The sequence below is a fragment of the Oryza glaberrima genome, chromosome 11 (genome assembly GCF_000147395.1).
Source record: "Oryza glaberrima chromosome 11, OglaRS2, whole genome shotgun sequence".
Taxonomy (NCBI): domain Eukaryota; kingdom Viridiplantae; phylum Streptophyta; class Magnoliopsida; order Poales; family Poaceae; genus Oryza; species Oryza glaberrima.
In genome coordinates, this window is record NC_068336.1 from 9,889,782 (window position 1) to 9,916,296 (window position 26,515).

A 26,515-nucleotide genomic window follows, 5' to 3' on the forward strand; every position below is an offset into this window, starting at 1 on the left:
TGAAGACGGTGTTCGGGAGCGTGAACTTCAACGTTCGCCCTGAACGCTCCGACCTCTGGCCGGTGAATGCCGCCATGTCGAAGTAGGATCGCCACTAGATGGCGAGGTGGTTCTATCACACCATCCCCTTCGAGGCTGGGTCCGAGTCGGCGAAGGCCCTCTGGTGTCGGTGCAGGGCGATTGCGCTGAACCGGAAACCCAAGATCACCGTCGACGGCACCATGGAGGCACGGTTCGCCTTGCTACGCAAGGTCTGCTCCCGCCTCAGCTGCCGCGACTTGGTGGTGGAGTTCTGTATGCTTCGCATTTTTCCCCTCTCCCAGTCGTGGCAAGTCACGGCTGACCAAGACGAAGAGGTCGACGGTTTGCCGAAGCTGGTTCTTCCCGAGGGGACGAACAGTGGGGTTATGCTTTCGCTATGCGCTTCCTTTTTCGCTGTTTTTCCCGGTTCGACACTTAATATGGTTACACCTTTTATTTTCACAGTGTTGACTCTCGATCAGGCCAACGCCGAAGCCTAGAAGATGATCGGCGACGTGTCAGTCGTCGAGTAAAGCCAGCTGCTCACTCGACAAGCGGCCGGCTGGGCGAACCGAGTTTATGACGGCGAACTGCCTCCCCGTGCGAACCCCCCCAAGGCTGACGATGATGCAGGACCTTCGCTAAAACGGACGCGCGGACAAGTGAAGCTGGCCCCTAGGAAGCGAAGGGTCCCTGCTTCCTCTGATTCCGACACCAATGACGAGGACGACGTCGAAGAGCGTGACGGCGAGGAGGAAGGGGAGGAAGAAGAGGGGGCGGAGGTTGCGGCCGGGAAGGCCGCGGATGAGGCGGTCGAAAACCGCACCGAGACTCCTGGCTACACTCCAACCCCAAGTCCAGGACACAACGTGTCGAAACATGAATTCAGCAATAATAAAAGGGGGTAGCGCACGAGACCGAAAAGTGGATGGATGCGGAGACAATGATTTAGACAGGTTCAGGCCCTCTCAATAAGAGGTAATACCCTACTCCTGTTTGGGGATTTGAATCCACCGGGTGTGTATTGATCTGACGATCTAGTTGTGTCATGCCCCCTAGAGGGCCTCCTGCCCACCTTATAAAGGATGGGGGGTAGGATTACATGATAGAAACCTTAACCAATACGGTATCGGTTTCCTAAATCTACTTTACAATATTACCAAACCAGGACTTTAGGCCGTTCCATAATATATAAGGAAACGTAATATCCAAGTCATGATCTGTTACATATTTCATAGATATGAGTTATCCCCTATAACTAGTCGGATAACCATGCCGTGTTGGTATGGGCTACCCATAATCTCCACAGTAGCCCCTGAGACCTTCACAGTCAAAAAGATAATCTTCTCTCGAACTAGATTACTCCAAAGCCGAGTGCTTTAATCATCTTTGCCATGGTCCCCCGAGTACTTTTACCAAATCTGAAGACTGTGGAGGGCTGAACAATAATTGAATGTAGACGTAGGTGCATCGACTAGATACACCTAATAGGTATAGCCCCCGACTATATGGATAGTTGAACAAACTAAACATATAGTCAAGGAGTAAATAATCCAACCAACCGAGTGGTTTTGATAATTGTAGTCAACCAATTGACTTGATATTAATATATAGCATATGCAGTGTGAATCCCCGAATAATATGATCCAAGTGATATACCGACTGCTTCGTAAAATATAATGTGTGCAATCTAAGTTGACTTCATCATTGAAAATTCACATAGCAAAATAGCTATAAAAAAGCTTGAATGCTCTGAATAAAGGAATTTCCAAAGTATTGGGCATATGCCATGTGCACATTGCTTTAACAGATATGCTTAAGTCCCTAAAAGGCACATGGTTTTACCACACCCGGAAATATACGGCATATGTGGTGTAAAATCCGAGTAAATAAACTCATAAAGGATTTACCAACCGCCTGGAAAATGACCAAGATATATAATCAGCCTAAGCCATAATATCAGTCGATAAAAATGCACACTTACGTGGCAAAATGCAACGATATTGTATCCAATCAATTGCTTAAAAACCTAAACAACACCTTGACTTATATAAAAAAGTCAGCGGGGCAGCCATATAAAGCTTTGCTGATTGACACTTTTTAAGATGCGTTGTACCAACTCCTAAAAAGTTGAGTAACTGCAGTATAAAAGGATTTTAAGGTATTGGGCACTTGATCACGCGCACTTTGGCCTAAGCAAAAAGTGCCTAAGTCCCTAAAAGAATGTGACAGACCACACCTGAAAATATGGGCTGCAGACATATTAGGCCTAGGGCAAAAAATATGCCTTCGACACCCTTTAAAGGATGGCGCATTTAACATGCTCCCGAGTAATAAATCTTCCGGATGATATAAACCAAGTGTAGCGCATATGAATAGCTTCTGATCTGAATGATTATCCCTTATGGGATACCCCAAAATAGATATAAAAATTGAATCCCGACTGGCGCAAGTATTCGGTTGATAGCTCTCACGAGGAATAATAAATAGTCCAGTCTTGTTGCATAGAAAGTAGACCCATGATCATGAATTCATGTTGCATGTATCCGGAACAAGTCCAAATTGAAGGTATAATACTTGTGTTTGAGCTAGTAAGCCCCTGAGCATATAGCTTGTCCTTCTGTCATAGTCAAAATTGTCTATTGGCAATAGCTGATGCAGTCGACATGGAGACAAGATGACGAACATGGGGATGATATCGTCCGTTAGAGGTGACGAAAATGTTGGTGGTAGTAAAAACAGTGACACCAATCAAAGGTGATGAAGTCGCATAGACATGGAGGCGAAGAAACCAGTTGGCAGCTGACAAGTCAGCCAGCAATGAAGACGAAGACGCCCAGCAACGGCGACAGAGTTGTATAGCCATGGCAGCGAAATAATCAGTTGATAACAGACGAGGCGCCCAGTGAAGAAGACGAAGACGCCCATCAATAGAGGCATAATAAGCCAGTCGTGAAAGCAAAGACACCATGGGCGGCGGCGGAGGCAAGCCGGTGGTGAAGACGTAGACGCTCATCAATGGCAATGGCGAAATCCATCAATCATAAAGATGAAGAAAATAGTAGGCGACGGTAAACACAACCGACAGTAATGACGATTAGCAGCAGCAGAGATGATCGACTCTGATGACAAAGTTGCCCATCGATAATAGTAGAGTAAGCTATGTTGAAGAAGCTTCACAGGATGTTGATGAAGATGGCGATGTCGGTGATCCAGTCAATAGCGGTGCAGCAACCGATGATAATGACGAAGACGCTCATCAGCGTTTGCATAGTAGGTCAACCATGAAGGTGAAATAATAAGTCGACGAAGACATAGTCATCCATTAGCAACAGCGGAGATGTCTGGGCCGATGAAGCAGAGGTGCTAGTGATGATGTCAGTGACAATAGTCCATCAAACTGTTGAGAAGATATCAAAGCTCGAGTAGTTTCCTTGAGGTTAGTGTGTGCATAACTGAGATTGATGCAACGCCTCTTGATTTATGACGATAGCAGTAGAACTTGGCCTTGTAGCTGTTGCAGATGCTTCATTTGGAGGAAAATAGATGATGTTGTCCAACTCGTGGAATCTGAGTTAATTGGTTGATAACTCCAAACTCCCGAACATGTAGATTAAATCTCAAACTTGATATTTTGGAGTAGATTGTGACGGCGTGGAGAAGCCAAAATTGCTGGTGTAATAATTGGAGTCGCTGAAATTAAATGTTGGCTCTGAAGCGAAGACAAAGATAATAACTCCCAGAGTTGACTCGTTGATTGATTGATTGCTTTATCTTGACATAAAGCTTGTCGAATTTTGAGAGTCTTGTATTTGTGTTGCCCCCGACTCTTTGGTTAGTTGAGAAACAACTGAACATAGAGTCGAGAACTGTAGCTTCTTGTCGTCGAGTACTTATTGCTTGAGTGAAGATAAATATTGAAGATGTCCGAATAGAAATCTTGAAAATTGTAGAACCACTTGCTGTAGTAAAATAACACGGCATCGAATCTGGAAGTGCATGCCGAGATGTCAAAGCTCTTGGAGACGTCGTGGTTGGTGAAGTAGCAGAACTTGCGAAGTAGCGGCAATAGTGTTTGCCGGTGTAGAAGACAATGAAGATAAAATCGCTCCACCATGGTGACAAAGTTGCATAGCCGTGATGACATGAATAGGAGTCAGCAGCAACAGAAGCAAACCGGTGGCAAAGATGCGAAGTCATGAAGATAAAAACACCAGTCGGCGACAGCATAACCAGTCGGCGACGGAAGAAGTAGAATGATGACGAAAACGAAGACGTCCTTGAATGGTGGCAAAATAGGCTAGCCGTGAAAGTGAAGGCTCCATGGACAGCGCCGAAGGCAAACCGGCGATGACGATGACACCAGTCAATGATTACGAAGACGCGCAGCCATGGAGGTGAAAAAGCCAGTCGGCGTCAGACAAGGCGGCCAGCAATGAAAACGATGACGTCCATCAGTAGTGGTAGCAGTATAAACCAGCCATAGAGGCTAGGGCACTAGTCGGCGACGTCCATCAGTAGTCGAAGACGTAAACGCCCAACTACGGCGGCATAATAGGCTAGCCGTGCAGGCGGAGAAACCAGTCGGCGGCGGCGAAGGCAAGCCGGCGCTGAAGACGTAGACGCCCAACAATGGCGGCATAATAGGCCAGCCGTGCAGGCAAAGACACCAGTCGGCGGCAGACGAGGCGACCGGTCGGTGAAGATGTAGACGCCCAGCAACGGCGGCATAATAAGCCAGCCGTGCAGGCGAAAACACCAATCGGCGGCGGAAGAGGCAGCCGGTCGGTGAAGACAACAACGCCCAACAATAGCGGCTTAATAGGCCTGCCGTGCAGGCAAAGACACCAGTCGGCGGCGGACGAGGCGGTTGGTCAGTGAAGATGTAGACGCCCAACAACGGTAGTGTGACCAACCAACCGTGTAGGTGGAAACACCAGTCAGCAGGACGACGGCAAGCCAGTGGTGATGTTCTGACTGATCCATTCCTGGAGCGTAGGAGATAAGCTTAAAGCGTGAATCCCCTTTTATGCATATCTGGATCTGGATCCTGCAGAACAAACAAATAGGATGAGTAGTGTCTGATGTAAATATATTACTTGAGGAAATTCAAGTACTTTAAAATATTTATAAATATGTATTTCTCCTCTTGTCAATTTTAATTTCCCCGAGCGGATGATTCCTTACGTTTAAACACTCTGCCCGACTAGTCATAGCCCCCAAGCACTGGGAGTCGGCCTAGGCACTTCCCAAACATGCATATGAGTGACATGAGTTCGTCTTTAATGGAACAAAATTTCACGAATCAGAATTTACTACTCGGGTACTTTTGCAATTGTTAAGAGTAGAAAATAAATTTATCTTATCTCTATGCTTTTGATTTATTCCGAATAATACTTAGCACCTTGCGTTACTCGGTCCATCCAACGAGCCCCCGGGTGCTAGGAATCGGCCTAAAGGTAACTATCTATCGACAAACCAAACGGAAAGCATAGTAAGATAGAACTCCATAACTCGATAGGCACTTGTGTACTCAGATTATGTCGCAAGCAATCAAGATAAATATTATGAAAATTGTTGAAAAAATATGACATAACATTTGTAGCCCCCGACTCACTAGTCAACGGTGAACCAGTTGATGTAGTGAGGTAGAGGAAAAGGAAAATATCATATAAAGAAAATTAATGATGACTTAGCTTTGTAATATTCCCCTTGGTGATGACAGAGGTGGCCAATGTGGGAACAAAGTCGTTCATCAATAACAATGAAGACACTAGCCATAGAGGCAGCTTGAGGCGACTGACGATGAAAGTGAAGACGCCCATCAACGGCGGCATAATAGGCAGCCGTATAGGCAGAAACGCCAGTCGGCGGCAATGAAGGTGAGCCAGCAGTGAAGATGTAGACGCCCATCAACGGTGGCATAATAGGCCAGCCGTGCAGGCGGAAACACCAGTCGACGGCGGCGAAGGCAGGCCGGCGTTGAAGTCATAGACACCCAACAACGGCGGTATAATAGGCCAGCCATATAGGCGGAAACACCAGTCGGCGGCGGCGAAGGCCAGCCGGTCGGTGAAGTCGTGGACGCCCATGAACGGTGGTGTGACCAACCAACCGTATAGGCGAGGACACCAGTCGGTGGCGACGGAGGCAGGCCGGCGGTGAAGTCATAGACGCCCAACAACGACAGCATAATAGGCCAGTTATGCAGGCGGAAACACTAGTCGATGGCGGCGAAGGCAGGCCGGCGGTGAAGTCGTAGACACCCAACAACGGCGGCATAATAGGCCAGCCGTACAGGCGGAAACACCAGTCGGCGGCGGTGAAGGCCAGCCGGTCGGTGAAGTCGTGGACGCCCATGAACGGTGGTGTGACCAACCAACCGTATAGGCGACGACACCAGTCGGTGGAGACAGAGGCAGGCCGGCGGTGAAGTCGTAGACTCCCAACAACGGCGGCATAATAGGCCATCCAACCGTGATGGCGAGTACACCAGTCGGCAGCAGCGAAGGCAAGCTGACGGTGATGACGAAGACATCTATCAGCAGTGGCGGAGTCATGCAGCCGTGGAGGCAAAAGAAAAACCAGTCGGCGACGACGAAGGCAAGCTGGCGGCAATATTAAGAATTGTCTCGATGGTGTACATGCAAGAAAAATAGCCACAAAACAGTTGTTGGTTAGCATCAATCAATAAACAAATTAACTCTGTGAGGTGCATGTTTTTATCAATATAATGTCATGGACGCTAGATCCATTGACTAATGCGTGACACGGCAATTAGTACGGATCACGACGACACACACGCTAACGTGACTGCCGTGTGGTTTAAACATGACGTCCAGAGTTGCGTGGGTCGAGCCAGGCATTTGGTGAGCATCCTATATGCTGCTTCGGCCCGTGGTACTGCGACGACCGGATGACACAGCCACTCAGCAGTACATGCAAAGAAAAATCAGACAAAGATAAATCTGTGTTAGTCTATTGTATAGGAACCAAGGAAAAATAAAAATCGGGAAGCAGCATAGGCAAATCCCAGCAGCGTAATTTGACCAATATGCAGACGACCACCACTCGTGAAAATATTCCAACGTGAACGTAACCGTTCTCCGACTAGAACTTCCACCGAATCGGTGGAGCGCTTTGCCTTGCATGGCGCCGGCAATCCGTAGTATATGTATAAAGGAAAAGAACATCAATCTGTGATTAGAAAATTAATCCAATCTAATCTAGTTAGCAATCACTAGAAAATTAATTAGATGATTAGGTAGATCGTGCATGTATGTTGATCTGTTGAATCAACACATGCATGCATGAAATTTCTCCGGGCAAGCTATAGGCGGCTGCTCCCATGTGCCCGTGGTGGCGTGGTGGCCGCAAGGCATCCGTCGGCGTTGCTCCTGGCGATCGCCGTCAACAGCTCCGTTTTGACCTCAGCCGACCAGCCCATGGAAAGCAAGGAAACACCAGCAGAGCAAATCGCAATTAAAAATTAATCTAATAAAAGTTAGATCAAACCGCCGAACCCGACTGAAGATTTGAGCCATCGAAACCGGTGAGATTGATCTCGCCGTTTCTTCTCTAGTTGATTCCATCGCACTTTTCGACAGGTAATTCGACGCATACCCCTACCTGGCGCGCCAACTGTCGAAACATGAATTCGGCAATAATAAAAGGGGGTAGCGCACGAGACCTAAAAGTGGATCGATGCGGAGACAAAGATTTAGATAGGTTTAGGCCCTCTCAGTGAGAGGTAATACCCTACTCCTGTTTGGGGATTTAAATCCACCGGGTGTGTATTGATCTGACGATCTAGTTGTGTCATGCCGACTAGAGGGCCTCCTGGCCACCTTATATAGGATGGGGGGCAGGATTACATGATAGAAATCTTAACCAATACGGTATCGGTTTTCTAAATCCACTTTACAATATTACCAAACCAGGACTTTAGGTCGTTCCATAATATATAAGGAAATGTAATACCCAAGTCATGATCTGTTACATATTTCATAGATATGAGTTATTCCCTATAACTAGTCGGATAACCATGCCCTGTGGGTATAAGGTACCCATAATCTCCACACAACGAGACTGGGGTGTCGAATAGCTCCCCCCTTCATCAGAAGGATTTGGAGGGGGCGAAGGCGCTAGTTGCGTTTTCGGCGGGCAAGGTGGCAAAGGGGGGTCCGGTTAAGAAGATCGTCAGGAAGAAAGGACTCATCAATGTTGCTCGTGTTTTCAGCGACGACGAGTCTTCTGACGAAACCCTGACTTCGCCCGCTGGTCGTAGCTTGGATCTTTCGACCGCCCCCGTTCTTTCGATCGACGCTGGCGGAGCGGGTGGTAGTGCCGCCGCCGGGGCCTCAGCCTCCGCTGATCAGGTCGTGAAGGCTGCGGCTAGGGTTTTCGGAAGCCCTTTGCGTCAGCCGATTGTTTTCCCGCTAGTCAAGCCGAAGGGGTAGGGGGTGGCCGTCGAAACATCTGCCTCGGAGTATTCCCTCGCGGCACCCCACTTCGCCCCTGGCGATTTCGAGACCCGGGCGGAGCTTATTCCCTTCGTCGAGGGAGTAAGCAACCTTGTCTTACCTGCCGGCACCCCGAGCCTACTCACCGAGCTGAATGAGTTCGATGAAGGGTGTTCCGCTATTAAAAGCTTGGCGGTTCGGGTATGCTTTTCGCTCTCTTTTTTGTTTTTCTCCCCCCCCTTTTTTCACAGATCCCAAAACCAACATTTGCTCTCTTCATCCGCTCTACCTTGCATACAGATTCTTGTGGCTCACTATTCGACAAAGCGAACCGTGCGGGCCCGTCTTGACGGATTTAGGAACCGTCTTCGGGCCAAAGATGACAAAATAGGCCGCAAGGGCTTGGAGATGGAGGGCCTCGCCAACACCCCCAAGGAGGCGAAGGCAGAAAACAAGCGACTCCAATCCGAACTGGAGAAGGGAAGAGAGGCCAGAGCTGAGGTCGATCGCCTCAATGCCGAACTGGAGAAGGAAAAAGCCCATTCCGCTGCGCTGACCGACTATTACAACCTTACTGAGCCGAAGATGGAGGCTCTTCGCTTGGAGGTCAGCAAGGCTGAGGCGAGCGCTGCGGAGGAGTCGCAGCGGTTTTTGCGGGAGATGGCGAAAGCCACCGAGTCCGCAAAAACAACATGCCAAACGCTCCGCCTTGCCCTTTCTGACATGGGTGCGAGGGTGCGAGGAGTCCCTGCTGAAGATGCCTCTGCCTTTGACTTCTCGGAGTGGACTCAGCAGGCTAGTGGTGTGGTTTCGGACTGCGCCACTGCGTACAGCGATTGCTGTGCGCGTGGATCGGCGGCCTTCATTATGGGCCTTCTGCAACAGTTCGACTTTGAGCACGTTGCCGAGTTCCCTAACTATGCGAAGGGGGACTGGGAGGTTAGTGCGCAGAACATTTCGCCTGCGCTTCACGTGTGGCGGAAACAGTTCTGGCAGAAGGATGGCCGATCCACTGCCAAGGCGCGCCTTTTAGAGCAACTGGCGAAGGCAGAGGCGGCAGACTAGTGCGAAGAGGAGGATGCAGCGGTTGGAGGGGGTGAAGGTGATGCCCAGGATCACCCAGAGGTGTGAGGCCCTCCGCCCTTTCCTTAGATTTTTGTAGTTTTTTTCTTTTTGCGTTTGCCGCGAAAGACGAACAATGTATATTTGGCTGGTGGTCCCATACCCTTCTTATTGTAGCCGAAAATGGCCTTTTGAATATTTGGAATGTATGACTCAATCTTAGCCACTTTTTATGGTCGATGCCTTTGGCGTATGTGCTTGTGCCATTTTCGCATTATCTAACATTTGCTCTTTTCGCCCATTCTTACTATGCAATTCGCCTTTTGCCTTTCTGCACTGTTTGTCACAGCCTGATTTTCCGTTTCAGGATTTATAAATTATTTAATAAATTATTAATAGAATTTATATTGAATGTTCATTAATTTACAAGTGAAGTTAAATGTGGGAAATAAAATTTCCTAAATTTAAAGCATGGATGGATTTAATTAAATTCTCCATGATTAATTATACTCTGAAATTTTCTCAGATTTTTTCAGAGCTCAATTCCTGAATGATACAAAGAACAGTTCAGTAATTAGTTAATCAATTGATGATCTAATTATAATGTTAAGTGCTTTTCTTGTTTAAAAATCCTTAAATTATAAATTGTTGTCTAAAAGGAATTATCAGAAATGATCTTAAAAGCCTAAAAGAGAAGATCTAATTTTAATTTGTTAAATCTCAATATAAAAGTGGGCTAGATAAAATTTTGTTAAATACTTCTCTTGTTTCTATAGTTCCTAGATTTTTCTGGGATTTATTTGAGCCAAGGAAGTATTTTTAATAAATGGAATATCATGTTATGAATAATTTAAATAGAAAAAGGTTTTAAAATCTCTCTTTTGGCTTCGGGCCAAAAGTCGGCCCAGGTCTCTCTCTCTCCCTCTCCCCGGCCTGCGCGTGCCCGGCCCGTTCGGCCCAGTCCGCTGCCCCTCTCTCTCTCGGTGCCGCTGACAGGTGGGGCCCACATGTCAGTCGTCTTCTACCTCCAGCCGCCCTAGCCGCGCCGCAAGCCGCCAATCCCCTTCCAAAATCCGCCCGCTCCTTTCCTTCTCCGGCCAAATCAATTGAGGGGAAATAATCTCCTCGATCTCCTCTTCCTTTTCTCTTTAGGAAACCCGATCTAATTCGTTTGGAAATCGTCGGATTCAATGCCGATTTGGTTAGCTTCTCTTTCCAAACCCTAAAACCTTCCATCTCGCCGCCGGTCACCATGGGCCTCCATCTCCGCCGCTTAGCCCCTATAAAAGGATCCCCGGGACCTCCTCTATCCGCCACCACCCTCGCTTTAGCTTGCCGCCGCTTGTAGCGTCGCCTCCGCATTAGCTCGTGCGCCGCCGTCGTCGCCGTGAGTCCGCCGCCGTCAGTCCAGCCGCGTCGCGCCGCCGTTGCAGCCGCTACCTTTGGTCATCGTCGCCACCGTCGGGATCGTGAGGAGGAGCAGCACCTCGTCCACCTCTCCGTTGCCGCCATTTTCCACCGGAGCACCGCTGACTCCGCCGACCCGAAGACCACCGCCGCCTCAACCTTGCCGCCGTCGCCATCCGTTGTCGTTTGCCGTCGTCCTAGTGCTCGGTGAGTTCGCCGCGTCGCCCTCTTCCCGTAGGTGCTCTCTGTTTGCGCCGCCACGCCGTCATTCACTGGCGAGCATGCGAGGTGCCGAGCCGCCGGCGGCGATGACGTCAGCGCCGTGTCACCCGTAGACCCGCGGTGGATCGCTTAGATCTCGGTCGTCCGTTTTGGATAAGATTCGATCTCGGCCGTTCGTTCCGTAGACCGTTTCCGTGCACCCGGTCCACCTTGTACCCGAGCCCGCTGACACAATAAATCCTTTTTCCTTTTCAAAAATAATTCTTTATTGCGTCATAATTCAATTAAAATCCATATAAATGCTTTAATCCGGTTTAATCTTTAAAAATTCATAACTAATTCATTGTAACTCGGTTTAATGTGGTTCAAGTTGCAAAAGTTGTATAAAAGAAAGATCTATATAACAAAATTATCCATAAATTGAATTAAATTTATTTAATTCTTTTTAAATGGGCTTTAATTAGATTAAATCTTGTAAAATTCGTAATAAATTCATATAAAGTCAGAATGAGGCCGTTCAAGTCTCATAATTCATCTAAAATCATGATCTACATGTTTGTTTACTTTTTATGTATTGTTTATTTGGAGTTTCTTAGTCTTTTTCCTTGTTTTGCGTTTTAGCTTGTCGTTTCCGTCGTTTCGAAGGTTCGTGAGTGCGCCGGAAGTGTTCAAGAAGATTAATTGGAGACCGATTGTTGCAAGGCAAGTCACACAGATCCCACACACAATTCCTTTGAGCATGTTGATCCTATATTTAAATTCTCTATTTATTTCAACTGTGCATTTATTTTCGAATGTCACTGGGTGGTGTGAACTTATTCCTTTGTTATGGCCAATTTGCATTGATTACTCTATTCCTTGATGTCGCGTCCCAAATCGACCCTAAAATACATCCTCTAAATTATGCCTAGAATAATTAAAATGCTTGTGAAAGCCTTCAAAAATTAAAATGTGCAAAGTTAAAAGTCAAATAGGGCTTGGAGGATTTTTGTATATTTCCTAAAAGCCTAAAATGTATAAATAAATTTTAGTGGAATTTTCAGAGCACAAATAATAATTATTAAGAAATAAACAAAGTTAAAAAGGTTTTATGAAAAGAAAACCCTAAAAATCACCCTCTCCCCTCTAATGGGCCGAATTCGGCCCATCTCCCTCCCCCTCTCTCCTCTCCCCCGCGGCCCACTCGGCCCTCCCCGCGTGCGCGCCGCTGACGGGCGGGCCCGCCCGCCACCCTCGCTGACGGGTGGGGCCCACCCGTCATCCCCTTCTTCCCGCCGCTCCCGTCGCCTCCCCCGCGCCCTAGCGCCGCCGCCGCCGCGGATCCCGCCGCCTCCCGCCGTCCCCGCATGCAATAAAGTGGGGGGAATCACTCCCCGTGATCCCCTCTCCCTTTCCCCCATTTTTCCCTCTCTCTCTCGCGTTCAAACGGGCGGATTTGCCCCCGCAAATCTCGCTGGCGCCATTGATGGCGGCCAGACCTCCCGCGCCGGTTTCCTTCCCCTCCGGCCGCCCTCTCTCACTCCCAACCCTATATAAACCCTCCCCGAGCTCCCCACCACCGTTTCCGCCACTCACCACCCTCTCTCCTCGCCGGAATCGAGCTCGCGCCGTCGCTCTCTCTCTCCGCCGTCGCCGCCGAGCTCCGGTCCGCCGCCGTCGTCGCCCCGGACCACCTCCCACCTCGGCGCCGCCTCCTTCGGCTTCGCCGCATCCTCGCCGACCTCGTCCACCCCTCCGTTTCGCTCGCCGACCGCCGGAGCGCCGTCGACCCCGTCCACCCGAGCCGCGCCACCGCCTTCCTCCGCTCCGGTTGCCGTTTCCGTCGTCGCCGTCGACCCGGGGTGAGCCATGGACCGCCGCTTCGTTTCCCCCTTTCCCTCCCCTCTCTCGGCCGCCGCTCCGCCATGCCTATGGCCGCCGCCGGCGACCATAGGGGCGCGGGCGCGCCGCCTCCCGCCGGCCGTGCCGACGTGGCCGCCTCCGGGCGCGCCTAGCGGCTGCCGCGTGGGGCCCGGCCGTCAGCCGCCCGCGCCCTCGGGTACGGCTGACGCGTGGGGCCCACGGCGCCGGCCGGTGTGAGCCGGGTGCACCCGGTCCACCGTGGACCGTGAGGCTGCCGCGTGGGTCCCACTCCCATGGACCCAGTCCGCGCGCCCTCTCTCCCGGCTGACGCAATAAATATATTTTTAAATTAAAATTTAAATGAAGAAATTCGTAAATATTCATTTAAAGAGCATATAAACTTCAAATGGCCATAACTTGGCCATTTGAACTCGGAATTGGACCGTTCAAGTCTCTAATTTTTCCTTAAGAAGTCAAGAACCCATTTTTGTGCTTTGTTTCTGCTTGTTATATGGAGTTTATTAGAGTAAAAGCCCTTTTCTTTTCCGTTGGTCGTGTAGACGCTGCAGCTTCGGAAGATCCGCTCTTCGTGGAGGTTGAAACCGACGTTTGGGAAAGCGAGCAAGGCAAGTCACATCATTCTTCGAACATATTGGATCCCACTTTGTGAAATTACTTTGATTTAAATTATTGCATTATCGCTTTATTTAAATTCCCGCGTTATCACTGTTTTATTTAGCCATGCCTATTTACCTTTGTTATGACCTTATTATTGTTGTTATTGTTATTATTACCTTGTTCACCGTAGAATAAACAAAACCCCAACTAGTGGGCACTCTATTCATGGTTCCACTAGTAAGAATTTAGGTAGATGCTTCGCTGATTAATTAGGTAACATTAGGTGGTTTTATAACTCTAGACTTTGGGAATATTCATATCACCTGGACATACTGGAATGGTTGGATTATTGTGGAATTGGATGCACACCTCCCCCTCTATTCAAAACCCCCAAAATGGTTTTGGGCTGGGCTCGGGGTGCATGGTTTTGATAGTAGCACCTCGGCCACATAAGGACCGGTCTTCGGGCCTCTGTTGCAAAGCACTACCGTACTTCCACATGTCTAGTGGGTAAGGCTTAGTTTGTGGCTCAGTCTGGTTATAAACAAAAGTACACGGATGGAGATGGACGAAGTCGGGGGTCGATGGACATCTCTAGGACAAATGAAGGCTACACGGGCTGCGGCCCGGTAGTCGAGATGTCATAGCACAGGGCTGGTATCCTGCTGCTAGGGGCTCAATTCTGCCTGCCTGTCCGGGGGTTCCGGCCGTAGGTGGGGTTGGGTCGGTACTCTTGTCTATGGCTAGGATGGGTTGGAAACTATGTCACGTCTTCCGTCCGTATACCGTGGTGGTATGTGGCACGTGGTTACGCGTGAGGAAGATGTGTCTTGTGGGTAAAGATGTACACCTCTGATCAGAGTAAAACCTATTCGAATAGCCGCGCCCTCGGTTATGGGCAAGCCGAGCAATGTACCCAAGTTAGTGTTTTAATTCTTAAAACCTGCTTAACAACTAAAATGTGGAATGGTTGGCCTGGGTTGGCTTGGGACGAGCTGGGACCCAGGGTCGGGTTGCCAGTTCGGTCTGAATCATCGTAGGCCTTGGGTTAAGGCAGGTTCGTGTGGGTTCACTGCCTTGGTTAATAATATTGTACAGCTCTAGAATCGTGTTTACAAAATAGCTTTGAGCAACTAAGTGTCTTTTAATGCTGCTTACTGCAAACCCTAACCCCCCCTATATTATAACTCCATTGTACTCCTTTGCATTTATGCTGCACTTGTGGGTGTGTCTTGTTGAGTACGGTGGTTGTACTCAGTCTTGCTCAATTTTTCCCAAACCCAGAAGAGGAGCCCCTGGATGATGAAGGCTTTGGTGTCTAGCTCGTGCCTGTCGTCAAGCGCCTGTGGTCGTCGCCTTAGTCTTCCGCTGTTTTCCGTTGTCTTTGAGTGTGCTGGGCCGTCGCTGCCCATGTAATAATTAACTATTTACGCTTCCGCTTATTAAACTCTGAATTGTATCAACTTCTGGTGTACCTTGCCTCCTGGGACAAGGAATAATACACGCACGTAAGGAACGCCCGTTGGGTTATTTCCGGTCGTGACACTTGATTACCTCGGGTTATAATTTGACTAGTTGGATTTATATATTGGTTCAACTAGATATATTAGATATAATTGCTTAGCCATGCTTAGAAATATTAGCACACGATTGGGATAACTAATGTTTCACTATTACTTAATGATGATATTTAATGATAGCTCACGATGGTTTATTGTGATTGGTTAATTTATTAATGTACCAACTAAAACTTGATAATGGTGTGTTGTGAGCACATGGTTTTGATGGTCGTGCTCATGATAATTAAGGACCGGTTCACGAGTTTCAGTTGTGAAACATTAACAGTGCCAACCACAAGCCAGAATGGGCAATGGCTGGACACTTTGTATAGTAAGGTTCATTGTGGTGTGCCAGACTGAGAAGTGGCGGAGATAAGGCCACGGGGGTCGCTGGGGAGTCCATGCCTCTGGTTTTTGAGGGTGTGACTACGATCCAGGAAAGGTGCGCTGCTTTGAGTTGAGCTATGCGAGGGGTCTTGTCACAACTACACAAATGGCGACATGTTCAGCATGGGCACATGATGATATGGTGACATAATGTGGAGTTGTGTCTTGTGGGTACAGTGGTACACCTCTGGCCAGAGTAAAACTATTCGAATAGCCGTGCCCGCGGTTATGGGCGGGTCGAACAATGTCTTTCGTGATTAGTCCCACACTACTCATTAATAATAATGTGGTAATTGATGGTAATTACTTTAGCTCCTGGTTTGGAATGGTATATTCCTGGTATGGAGATAGATCTGTACAGCCGGGTATGGTTGTTCAGGATGGTTGGGCCTATGCAGCATGGGTGTGCTGTTCAGTGTTGATTAATATTGATGATTAATTACTCTACTGTTTTATTTCTCTTAAATGTTTGCTAAATGCTACTTTTGCAAATGAGCCTATACTATGCCATCCTTTGGTATCCTTGTGCACTTGCATATTTGCTGTGTGGCTTACTGAGTATGTCATATGCTCACCTTGCAATAATCAATCAAACCTCAGTTGAAGACAAGTTGTGAAGGAGAAGACGTTTGGCTTATACCCCAGTTGAGGTGCCTGTGGGAGTGGAGCCGGAGCTTCGCTAGACCGTAATTCCGCTGCTGTTTTCTCTTTTCTTTTGTAAGTATGTAACGTTATTATTATGATGAATCTGTATATTAAATTGTTAGTTTGTGTACCTCGGTTGATTCCTGGACTAGGATTTAATGCACAAATAAGTTCGGAAATTACTAGTGAATTTCTGGGCGTGACACTGTTTTAGCAGGGTGTTCGCCGAAAATTTTGCATTTGGGCCCCTTATGGGAATTGGCGAAGCAAAAACGAGAAGTTTGTGGCGTTGAAGGGTCTGCCAAAGGTGCGATGCCCATTTCGGCCCGTTTATCGTGAAATGGTAATAAACGGCCACAGCTATAAGGTTTTTAAGGTTGCTGGCTGGATGCGGGCGCACCCCGAGCGAACCTTGGAAGATTACGACCGTGTTCATACAAAACATTTGGAGGATATGGTTCGCCTTTGGTGAAACCATCAGAAGACCGATCGGTAAGAGGCGATTTTTCAGCGTCGTTACAATCTAGTTTGTGTTTCACCCCGTTCTCCTCTCAGGATCGTGTATGATATTGGTAGTGATGACGAACCTAGTTTGCCCGACCATTCCTTAGAGAGTGAGGACGATTGTGGGGGCGAAGATCTAATTTATCTGTAAGCTAGGCTGTAGAGCCATCGCTTTTCTTTACTTGTACCATGTTGTACGGTTTGTATTCTTCGATATATTTTTTCTTCGAAGTTAATAAAGATGTGTTTTATTTCCTTTTCGCTATTTTTGCATTGTCACTTCTCGTGCTTTCGTTGGGTCGGAACGTGTCGGCCCCTTTCAGCTTCCGTTTTCGATCTGTTTTATTCTGCACTGAAGGAAGCACTTGTGCTTTCGCTTTGATCGAATGTAACGGTGTTCGGTTAGTTGTTTCCCGAAACAAGCTGTTGCGGTTTCAACGTTCGGCGAGCGGTGCTTCGGCCGATTCGTTTCGCCCCCTTGGCATTTTCGCTGATCAGGCATTTGCCTTAGGGTTTTTCCACAAATTATCAATCACACCAATAAAAATACGAAAGACACAGAGATTTTATACTGGTTCGGGCCTCCGGGATGGATAATAGCCCTATAGCCAGTTTTTTTGTCTTTTTTCATTTTCCTCTTTATTTTTGCATTTTTGTGCCGAAGGGCTTACATAGTGCCGAAAGGCTTACATAACAATATATGTACATTTTTACAAGTTGGCAATTCGGGTGCCACCCGTTCTACACATAGAAATGCTTGAGAGAGGCAGTGTTCCAAGAATGGTCGAACTCTTCGCTAGTGTCGCTAGGCGAAAGGAGCCCGTCCTGGACTTGTGCTTGATGAGGTACGGCCCTTCCCACTTCGATTCAAGCTTGCCGACCGCCACCGGGTTCGCTTTCTTAGGACGAGATGGCCAGGCAACAGCTCTGTCGGTCGAACTTTTTTGTTGTAAGCTGCCGAAGTGCCTGTGGCATATTTGCGCATGTGTTCAAGTGCTTCGACTCTCACCCCCTCCAGGAATTCGAGTGACACCTCACGCCCCTCTTCGCCCCCAGAGAACATCACCTTTGGCGAATTAGCCCCTAGCTCTGTTGGGGTCATTGCTTCGTCACCATAGAGAAGCATGAACGGACTAGACTTGGTTGGCCTTGTGGGGGTCGTCCGAAGGGCCTAGAGAACAGATAGCATTTCATCTGGCCATTTACCATTCGCTGCCCCCTCAAGCCTTTTCTTTAGTGCTTCTAGGATCTTACCATTTGTGCGTTCGGCCGCCCCATTTGACTGCAAGTGCGCGACCGACGCGAACCTGGTTTCCAGGTTTAGCCCCTCGCACATCTCTCTGAACTTGTCAGAGTCAAATTGCTTGCCATTGTCAGTGATGAACTCTTTTGTCACTGCTGCCAAAATGATCGTGCCAAGTGGTTCGGCCTCGATCCATCGGGACAAGTATTCATTGGCCACAATTGCGAACTTGTACCCGTTTCGCGCCACTAGGAACGGCCCAATGATGTCCAATCCCCACCTGGCGAAAGGCCAAATTGGTGCGATAGGCTGCAGCTCGTATTGGGGCGCAGTTTGGCTTTGGCCATGGCGCTGACAGCTTTCGCATTTCTTGACTTGCTCAACACAGACTTTCAACACGGTGGGCCAGTACAAACCTTGTCGAAACACTTTGGAGACAACTGTTCTTGCAGCCTGGTGTGCGCCATAGAGCCCCTTGTGTATTTCCTTCGCCATTTCCCCCCTTCGGCAAAGGAGACGCATCGAAGCAAAGGTTGGAGCACCCCGGAGCGATATAGTTGGCCCGACAACATCTTGTACTTTGCGGCTTTGTGCTATAGGTGCTTTGCTTCTGCTTCGTTCTCCGGAAGCCAGCCGCTCTTGAGGTACCTTACAAACGGGGTTCGCCAGTCTTCTAGATCTTTGCCCAGTTCTGTCTGGTCGATTGCCATAATGTCCAGGCTCTCTATGGTCACACTTGGTGCGTATAGGACTTCAAAAAAGATGCTAGGCGAATGTGGGCCCCCACAAGCTGCAGATTTCGCCAAGGCGTCTGCTTCCTCGTTCTGGCCTCTAGGTGAATGTTCGATCGTTATGCCGGTGAAGCACTTTTCCATAGACCAAACGGCCTCCAAGTACCTCTTCATTCCTTCTTCTTTCGCCTCAAAGGACTTATCAACATGACTTGCCACCAACTTGGAGTCGGTTCGGATGAGCAAGCGCCGAACCCCCAATGCTTTCGCCTTTTTTAGGCCCAGAAGAATGGCTTTGTATTCTGCCACATTGTTGGTTGTGTCGAACCGCAGCCTTGCGGCATACCGAATCGGCACGCCCCCGAGCGAAGTGAGTGCTGCCACAGCGCCCGCCCCCTTGTGTAACCACGAACCGTCGGAGTACATCACCCAGGGTTGTTCGACGGGCTCGGGCTCAGGGGCGAACGCCGGTGTCCATTCGGCCACGAAGTTAGCTAGGACTTGGGACTTGATAGCAGTGCCGGTGACAAAACGCAGGTTGAAAGGAGATAGCTCTACCGTACACTTGCTGAGCTGGCCGGTAACTTCCTTGCCCCGGAGTACTTCGCCCAAAGGGTACTGTGATGGCACCGTGACTTTGTGGGCCTGAAAGTAGTGTTTAAGTTTGCGCGAAGCCATCACTAGGGTGTAAGCAAGCTTCTCCATTTCGATGTATCTTATCTTCGCTCCTTGCAAGGCTTCGGAGACGAAATAAACTGGTTTCTGGCCTGACTTTGTCTCTTGGACAAGGGCAGCACTAACTGCCACTGGTGAAACCGCCAGGTATAGTAGTAGTTCGCTTCCTGGTGCTGGGCTGATCAAAGCGGGCGGGCTTTGCAGATATTGCTTCAGCTCGTCGAACGCTTCTTGGCATTCGGGTGTCCAGGTAAACTTTCCCGCGCCCCGGAGGGTCTTGAAGAATGGCAAACCTCTTTCGGCTGCCTTTGAGAGGAATCGACTGAGTGCCGCAATTCGGCCTGCGAGCTTTTGTACTTGGCGTATGCTCGACGGGGGCTTCATTTGCTGAATGGCATCGATTTTCTCAGGGTTTGCCTTGATACCCCTTTCAGAAACAAGGAAACCCAACAACTTGCCCGCGTGAACACCAAAAACACACTTCTCAGAATTTAGTTTCATACCCGCCGCGCGTAAGTTGTCGAAGGTCTCTTGCAGGTCGGACGCATGGTCGAAAGCCTTGCGGCTTTTTACAACGATATCATCGACATAAGCCTCCACATTTCGCCCCAACTGCTTGTAAAGGACCTTGTACACCAGCCTGGCGAAGGTTGCCCCGGTATTCCTCAGGCCGAAAGGCATCCTGAGGTGGCAAAAGGTGCCGAATGGTGTGATGAAGGCTGTCTTGGGGATGTCGGCCGGGTTCATGTGGATCTGGTGCACATCTTCGCGCTGTTCGGCCGGGGGCGCTTGTTCTTGAATGGCTTCACGAGGTGCTTCGACAGCTGCTCCTTGTTGCGGCCTTAGATCTTGCGCGTTGCCGCGATGTCGAATGTTTCGGCATTGCTCGGTAGTGTGCGAAGAGCGGCCGCGGAAGGTGCAGTAAAGGTCCTTTCGGACCTTCTTGCAAACGGGCTGCTGATGGTTGCTCGCTTGCTGGGCATCGAACTCCTAGCGGAGGGCTTGAACTTCTTCGACAGCCATCACAGCTTTGCCCGCACGGTGGGTTCTGAATTTCCTCCAAGTCATGGGAGCTTGGCCTTGCCTTGGCGGTTGTCCTTGGTTCATCGGCTGAGGCTGGCGAATAGAGAGAGGAGGTGGTTCGGCGACCTTAGCTTGTACTTGGGCTTGGGCAGCGGCGACGGAGGCTTTATCATACTCAGCCTGGATTGCTTGCAGTCGCTTGGAATCCTCTTCGCCCCATGCGTACCGTCAATGATGCAAAGTAGGTGTTCAAGCGTCTGCGGCTCTTTGTTGGCGATTTTTCTTGTGAGTTCGCCCTCGAGTAGCCCGGCCAAAGCGGCGTTGATGATAGACACTTCGGTTATGTCTTGCACTTGACACCGGGCTTGCGAGAAGCGACGCATGTACTCCTTTATCGATTCCCCGGGCCTCTGGCGAATGCCGAGTAGATGCTGCTACGACTTCGGCTTCTCGTAGGTGCCTCGAAAGTTAAGGACAAAGACATCACGCAATTGCTCCCATGAGTAAATGATGTTAGCTGGTAAATTGAAGTACCAGGAACAGGCGATGCGGTCTAGAGCGAGATGTATTACCTTTGGCTTGGTATTTTCGTCGCCATGAGCCGCTTCGATCGCGGACTCGTAGATGGAGAGGAATTCCTTTGGGTCTGTTTCGCCTGAATAGCGTGGGACGGGTGGGAACTTGAACTGGTGTGGGATTGGACGGATCTTGATTCCCCCACTCAGTGGTAGCCCCTTTTCGCCCCCTGCCCTATTCACGGTACCTTGCTGCTGATACGACGTGGCGAAAGGCGAGGTCATGGCCTACGCGTGAGGTTGGGCCACTGTATTCGGCTGCTCGGCTCTGATTGGTGATGCTTGATGAGCCGCCATGGATGGGCCGAACGTTGGCTGGGGCCATGCCATGGCGGCCTGGTTTGGTGCTTGGTTTGCCTCGAAGCTTGGTGTTGGTGCTTGCGGCCGAACGGTTGCTGCCCGAGCAGCATTGATGAAGTCAAACTGCGATCCTTGACTCCAAGGCGAAGCCCCCAGACCCGGCTGATTCGACGACAACCAACTGGGCACACCTTGACTTGTCTTCCCCTCTGGCTGGGCCGAAGGAGCTGTGCCTGCAGAGTCGAATCCCCTTCTGCCATTGCTTGTGACACTTGGCCGGGCGGCTGTGGGCGTACTTGGGCAGCGATCGGCTGAGCTTGCAGCTGCACGTGAGGGGCCGGATGTACCGCTACGGTCGAAGGCTGCCCGGCGAAGTATACTAGCGCTTGTGTGGCTTGTGGATAGACTTGTGGTGGGACGTAGCATGCCGAATACTGGAGGATTAGGCTGAAGCGGCCCTGGCCCGTCTCGCTGCCTCGTATGCCTGCTGCTGTTCTTGCATCTGTCAAAGCATGTCTTGGAGTCGTGTCATATTCTGTCGCATGGCTTCCATGTCGGCTTCGGCTTGTGTTTCGGGGTCAAGGTTGACCTGTGCGGCGTCGAGCGCAGTCGAGGCGGTTGCCGGCTGCAACGGAGCGGCGTGGGGCACCCATAGATGGCTTGTCGAAAGGGCGTCCGCCTTGGTTTGGAGTGCCCTTGCCACGCGGCCGCCTGCGCCGCGTCAGCCGTGTTCGGCACCTGCCCCAACGAGGCGATAGGAGCCGAAGATGGCAGTAGTGGCGCGGGTGCCGAAGTTGGTGGTGCTCCGCCATCTTCGGCGATGGGCGCCGAAGGCCCTACACCCTCTTCGGCGGCCATTTCTCCTCCGGCTTCGCTTTCCTTTCGCCTTGTAACCTTCTCCTTCACAACCCTCTTCGGTGGCGTTCGCTCTCAGTAGTTTCGCTCGGAGGTCTCCACGGTCGGCGCCAGCTGTTGTCGAAACAACAACTGCATACATCGAAAGACGTGGTTACTCAACAGTGGTTGGAAAAGAAGTAAAGTGTATCAAAATAAGAATTTTTTCCTCAGATCCCCCCGTTACATGGCTCTAGGAGGCTAATTATAGCCTCATTACAGGTTCTTGCTACTAGGGTTTAGGTTATACAGGGGAATTTATATGGTTGCCCTTATGAAAGGGACATTTACATGGGTACACAATGTAATTGAGGTACATGGACTCTTAATGGGCTGCCAGGCGATCGCTGGCCCAATTGCCACTGGGCTTGATAGGCAAGGATGGCCTCATGTGCCTTCGTGAGGCTGAACTTGCTTTGGCGAAGTCGTCTCCCTTCGACAAACACCCTTCGCCTTACATCCTTCGCCCAACAGGCCTTTGGCTTTGCGAGGTACCAGCGCGATTCTCTGCCCTTCGCCGTCTTTGCTCCATAGTCTTCGCCATGGGGTCTTCGCCCCAACTAATCTTGACGTCTCAAGCTTGAATCCTCACTGGTCGCATGGTTTCGACAGGTTTGGTCGAAGGGCCTCATGCCATACCGCCAACAATTACCTTACTGTTGATACATCTAGGAATGGCTGTGGTACTGTCCAAGTGCCAATTTGGGTATATTCGCGCTACTAATATAGCTATTGCTTAGCCATGCTTAGAGTTTCGTATGTTTCAAATGGTGGATCATTCACTGTTCAAAATTTGGGCTATTTGAAAATGTTGGACAGAGGTGTCGCCTCTATTATTTGTGAAGTTAAAAACTGAAAAGTGATAATTTTAGACTTGGGTGGCAAGTGGTGTGCATATGGTGGTAGTTGCATACCAATAGGGGGAGTGTTCGCCTGAGTCGATTAAGGACCGAGCTATGTGTCACCAACTAAGATTTACAGTGCAACCACATGTGTTATTTATGGGGTAACCTTAGTTATGAAGTTGCTTAATGTCTAACCTTACATTGGGAGGCCGTAGTAGTATGGACTAGTCGGAATGATGGTTTATAGGAGCTACCTAGTGCGATTTGTGCCTAGGCGTCTAAGCGTATCCAATATAACGGTTAAGTGCCTCGTTGAGGGAACGGATGATTCGCTTCATGGCGCTAGGTCCAGCGAGGGCCCCCTGGACTAGCGGCACTAGGGTTGCTCCTAGTGTGGGTAAACACTTGCCGTGCTCATGCAAGGTTAGGCTTGAATAATGTAGTAACTTCGTCATATGCTAGCAAATCGGGTACCGTTTGGTATCGCGTGACATGATTTACATGGTTGCTAGTTTGTGTCATGTGGGTACAGTGCACAGCCTCTGCAGGGTGTTGAACTAATCGATTAGCCGTGCTCACGGTCATGAGGTACTTGGTGAAATGATACAAGTATAGTGTTTGTTGTTTAATAAATGTTTTGTGAAATTGGCATGGTGAGAAATTGGTGATGACTTTGCCCGGTGTGGGCTGAAAGTAAAATGGTTACTTGCTGCCATGGATGGCACAAGGATGATATTAATATGATGCTTATGTTACTACTACTATTGTTTACTTATTGCTTTACAAATTTTGTTGTAATCTATTAATACTTTTGTCAATCAAAATTTGCTTTATGCTGAAATTTTGTCCACAAACATAGCCTCATTTGATCTCAGCTTGCAAATTGCAATAGACATAGGCTTCCCAAGGTTTGGGTAGGACTTGCCAATACGTTTGTATTGACACACCTCTTAATGTTGTTTTTAGACATTGATATAGGAAATGAGATGCCTAGTGATGAGTACTTTGCACCGGGTACCGGAGGTTTTGAGGATGGCTCTTTCTAGGGTGATTCCTAGTCGGTTGCCTGTGGTGGTTTGGTAGATAGGCATACCGTATAACTTATATATTTTGCTACTCTTATTCCGCTGCGTTTAAACTCTTTCGTTAAGCCGGTCGGCCCTATCTATGTTGTATGACTTGTGCACTCGCTAAGTTATGTGAGCCATGTTACCTATTTGTATGTGTATATTGTATGGATGTGATGACAAGGTTGTGGAAGCGTGTACTAGCCACTGATCATGGGACTAGTACGGTGTACGCTCTAGGTATCCGGGAATTCCATCCCCGGGTGCCGACAGACCACTACCTAATCACAAACAAAACCTCAGCAAACATATTCAAACATGCATCTAAAACAATGAAAAAAGTGAACCTACTGTCCCGTCCCATCAAAATGTAATAACAAAGAATGCCGCTTAGACTATAAACAAGACTGCTGCTTCAAACCTTTATATCTTGAAATATGAAAAGGCTACGACTGCAAATAAATTCATTTTGCAAATATGAAAATGCTATCCCAATAAAATGGTCTAATTTGCGCTTGAAAGCAGGCTTCACAATCTGTCTAGAATTTCAGACTGTCCGCGCCAAAACAATTATAACTAGAGTTCAACTCGCCCAATCAGGGTGTACCTTACCAATATTGAAAGCTAAGTTAAACCTCTACAACTTTGTCTATAGGCGGCTTGGCTGATTCCACTGTTTAACCCGTCCAAAAACAGTTCAATCTACTACTATCCAGATTATGACATAAAAACAATAGTTATACTAAAAAATTCATATCGTCTAAACCAGTTGAGATAAAACCGCTCCCTTTGGTCAGAAGATAGACATAAATATTATCTACAACTTCCTAGTTATACACTTTCACAGAAAATATCATTTAGTCCTCCGAAACTTCGAAAAACCGAAACACTTTAAATCTGCCAACGTGCAGAACAGCCAATTCGAACCACAACAACAAAACTCCTTCTCTAACCTTCTTTATCCAGGAATTAAACCACTAAAACTACCATAGAACAACTGATACAACAAGGGGATAAGCCTCACCTAGGGTTTTCCTTTTATATCCCATGGGAAACGACGGGGAAACTCCGATCTAACCCCTCCTCCTTCTCTTCTCTCCTCCTCCTCATTCCGTTTTTCCACTTTGCTTCTTGATCCAAGCTATGAAGATGGAGATCTAGGGAGGGCAATTTGCTGTAGAGGGGAGAGATGTGAACACAGGAGGAACAAGAGGAAGGAGGCGCCGGCCAGGGAGAGGGGTGGCGGCACCATGAGGGAAGGTGGAATTCGGTTCCCTCTCTCTAGGTTTTAAGGGAGAACTAATGGGCTGGGTTTATGAGCCTTCTCATGTTGGCCCACTTGTAAAGATATTTTTCTTTTATTTATTTCTATTAGCATCTTTATTTTATCAAGTCAACCCAAACTAAAAAAATAAATATATTTTTTTAATATACGGGGTATTACACCTTTTCATGATGCCTTTGTGCTATGTAAGCTTTCCTCTCTTCGGGACTCATCACCTTTGTCGGTGATATGGGCCTAGGGTCTCAAGACCAGAGGGAGGAGGCCGCCCCCCAACACCACATGGCCCTCCCCGAGGGGAGTCAGGCTCGAGGTGGGGTGGCGGCCACTCCTTCCTAGAGACTAGACGGAGGAGGCTGCCCCCCAATGCCACGTGGCCCTCCCTTGAGGGAGTCAGGCCCGAGGTGGGGTGGCGGCCACTCCTTCCTAGAGACTAGACGGAGGAGTCTGCCCCCCACCCAATGCCACGTGGCCCTCCCCCGAGGGGGGTAGGGCCCGAGGCAGGGCGGTGGCCACTCTCTCATGTGACTAGGGGTCGGGTTCCCCCGACCCCCTCCGCGAGTTGCCACGTGCGGTGGGTTAGGTGGCCACCTTCGACCGCTCACCTACCAGCATTAATGGTGACCTGAGCAGGGGCGCCACGCCGCATTTAATGTGGCGTGTAGCGTGCCTAAATTGGTCTGTGACCGGTCGAACGACCGACGGGACCCAGGGTGTCGGGCGCACTATCGCATGTGTGAGGAGGCGCACATCCCGTCGTGTCCCGTCAGTGATGATGACGAGAGGTCTTAGCCTGCCATCCCGGCCAGAGTCGGTTCATTCGCTCTGGTGGCTGACAGGGGCACCCCCCGTGTCAGGCGGCAAGATTTGACAGGCCTCATCGTCAAGATGGCGTGCGCTTGCTTCCCAAGTCAAGAGACAAGACCGGCATTTAATGCAAAGATTGTAATCCTTCTCCACTAAGTTATGTTTTTGGGCCCATGGGGTAACCCCTTGAGGTATAAAAGGAGGTCCAGGCCTAGTAAGAGAGAGAGAGCTTCTGCCCTTGATGATTAACACCTTCTACCCCAACAAGGAGATCTTGTAATTTCTCACATGATCAGCTAAGCACAGGAGTAGGGTATTACGCTTCTCAAAGGCCCGAACCTGTA

The 26,515-nt window shown here is 49.1% G+C and overlaps 1 pseudogene; it reads left to right on the forward strand.

The window, feature by feature from the left end:
- LOC127755673 (uncharacterized) overlaps positions 1 to 24,061 on the forward strand; it is a 31,548-nt pseudogene extending 7,487 nt beyond the window's left edge.
- The last annotated feature ends 2,454 nt before the right edge of the window (positions 24,062 to 26,515 follow it).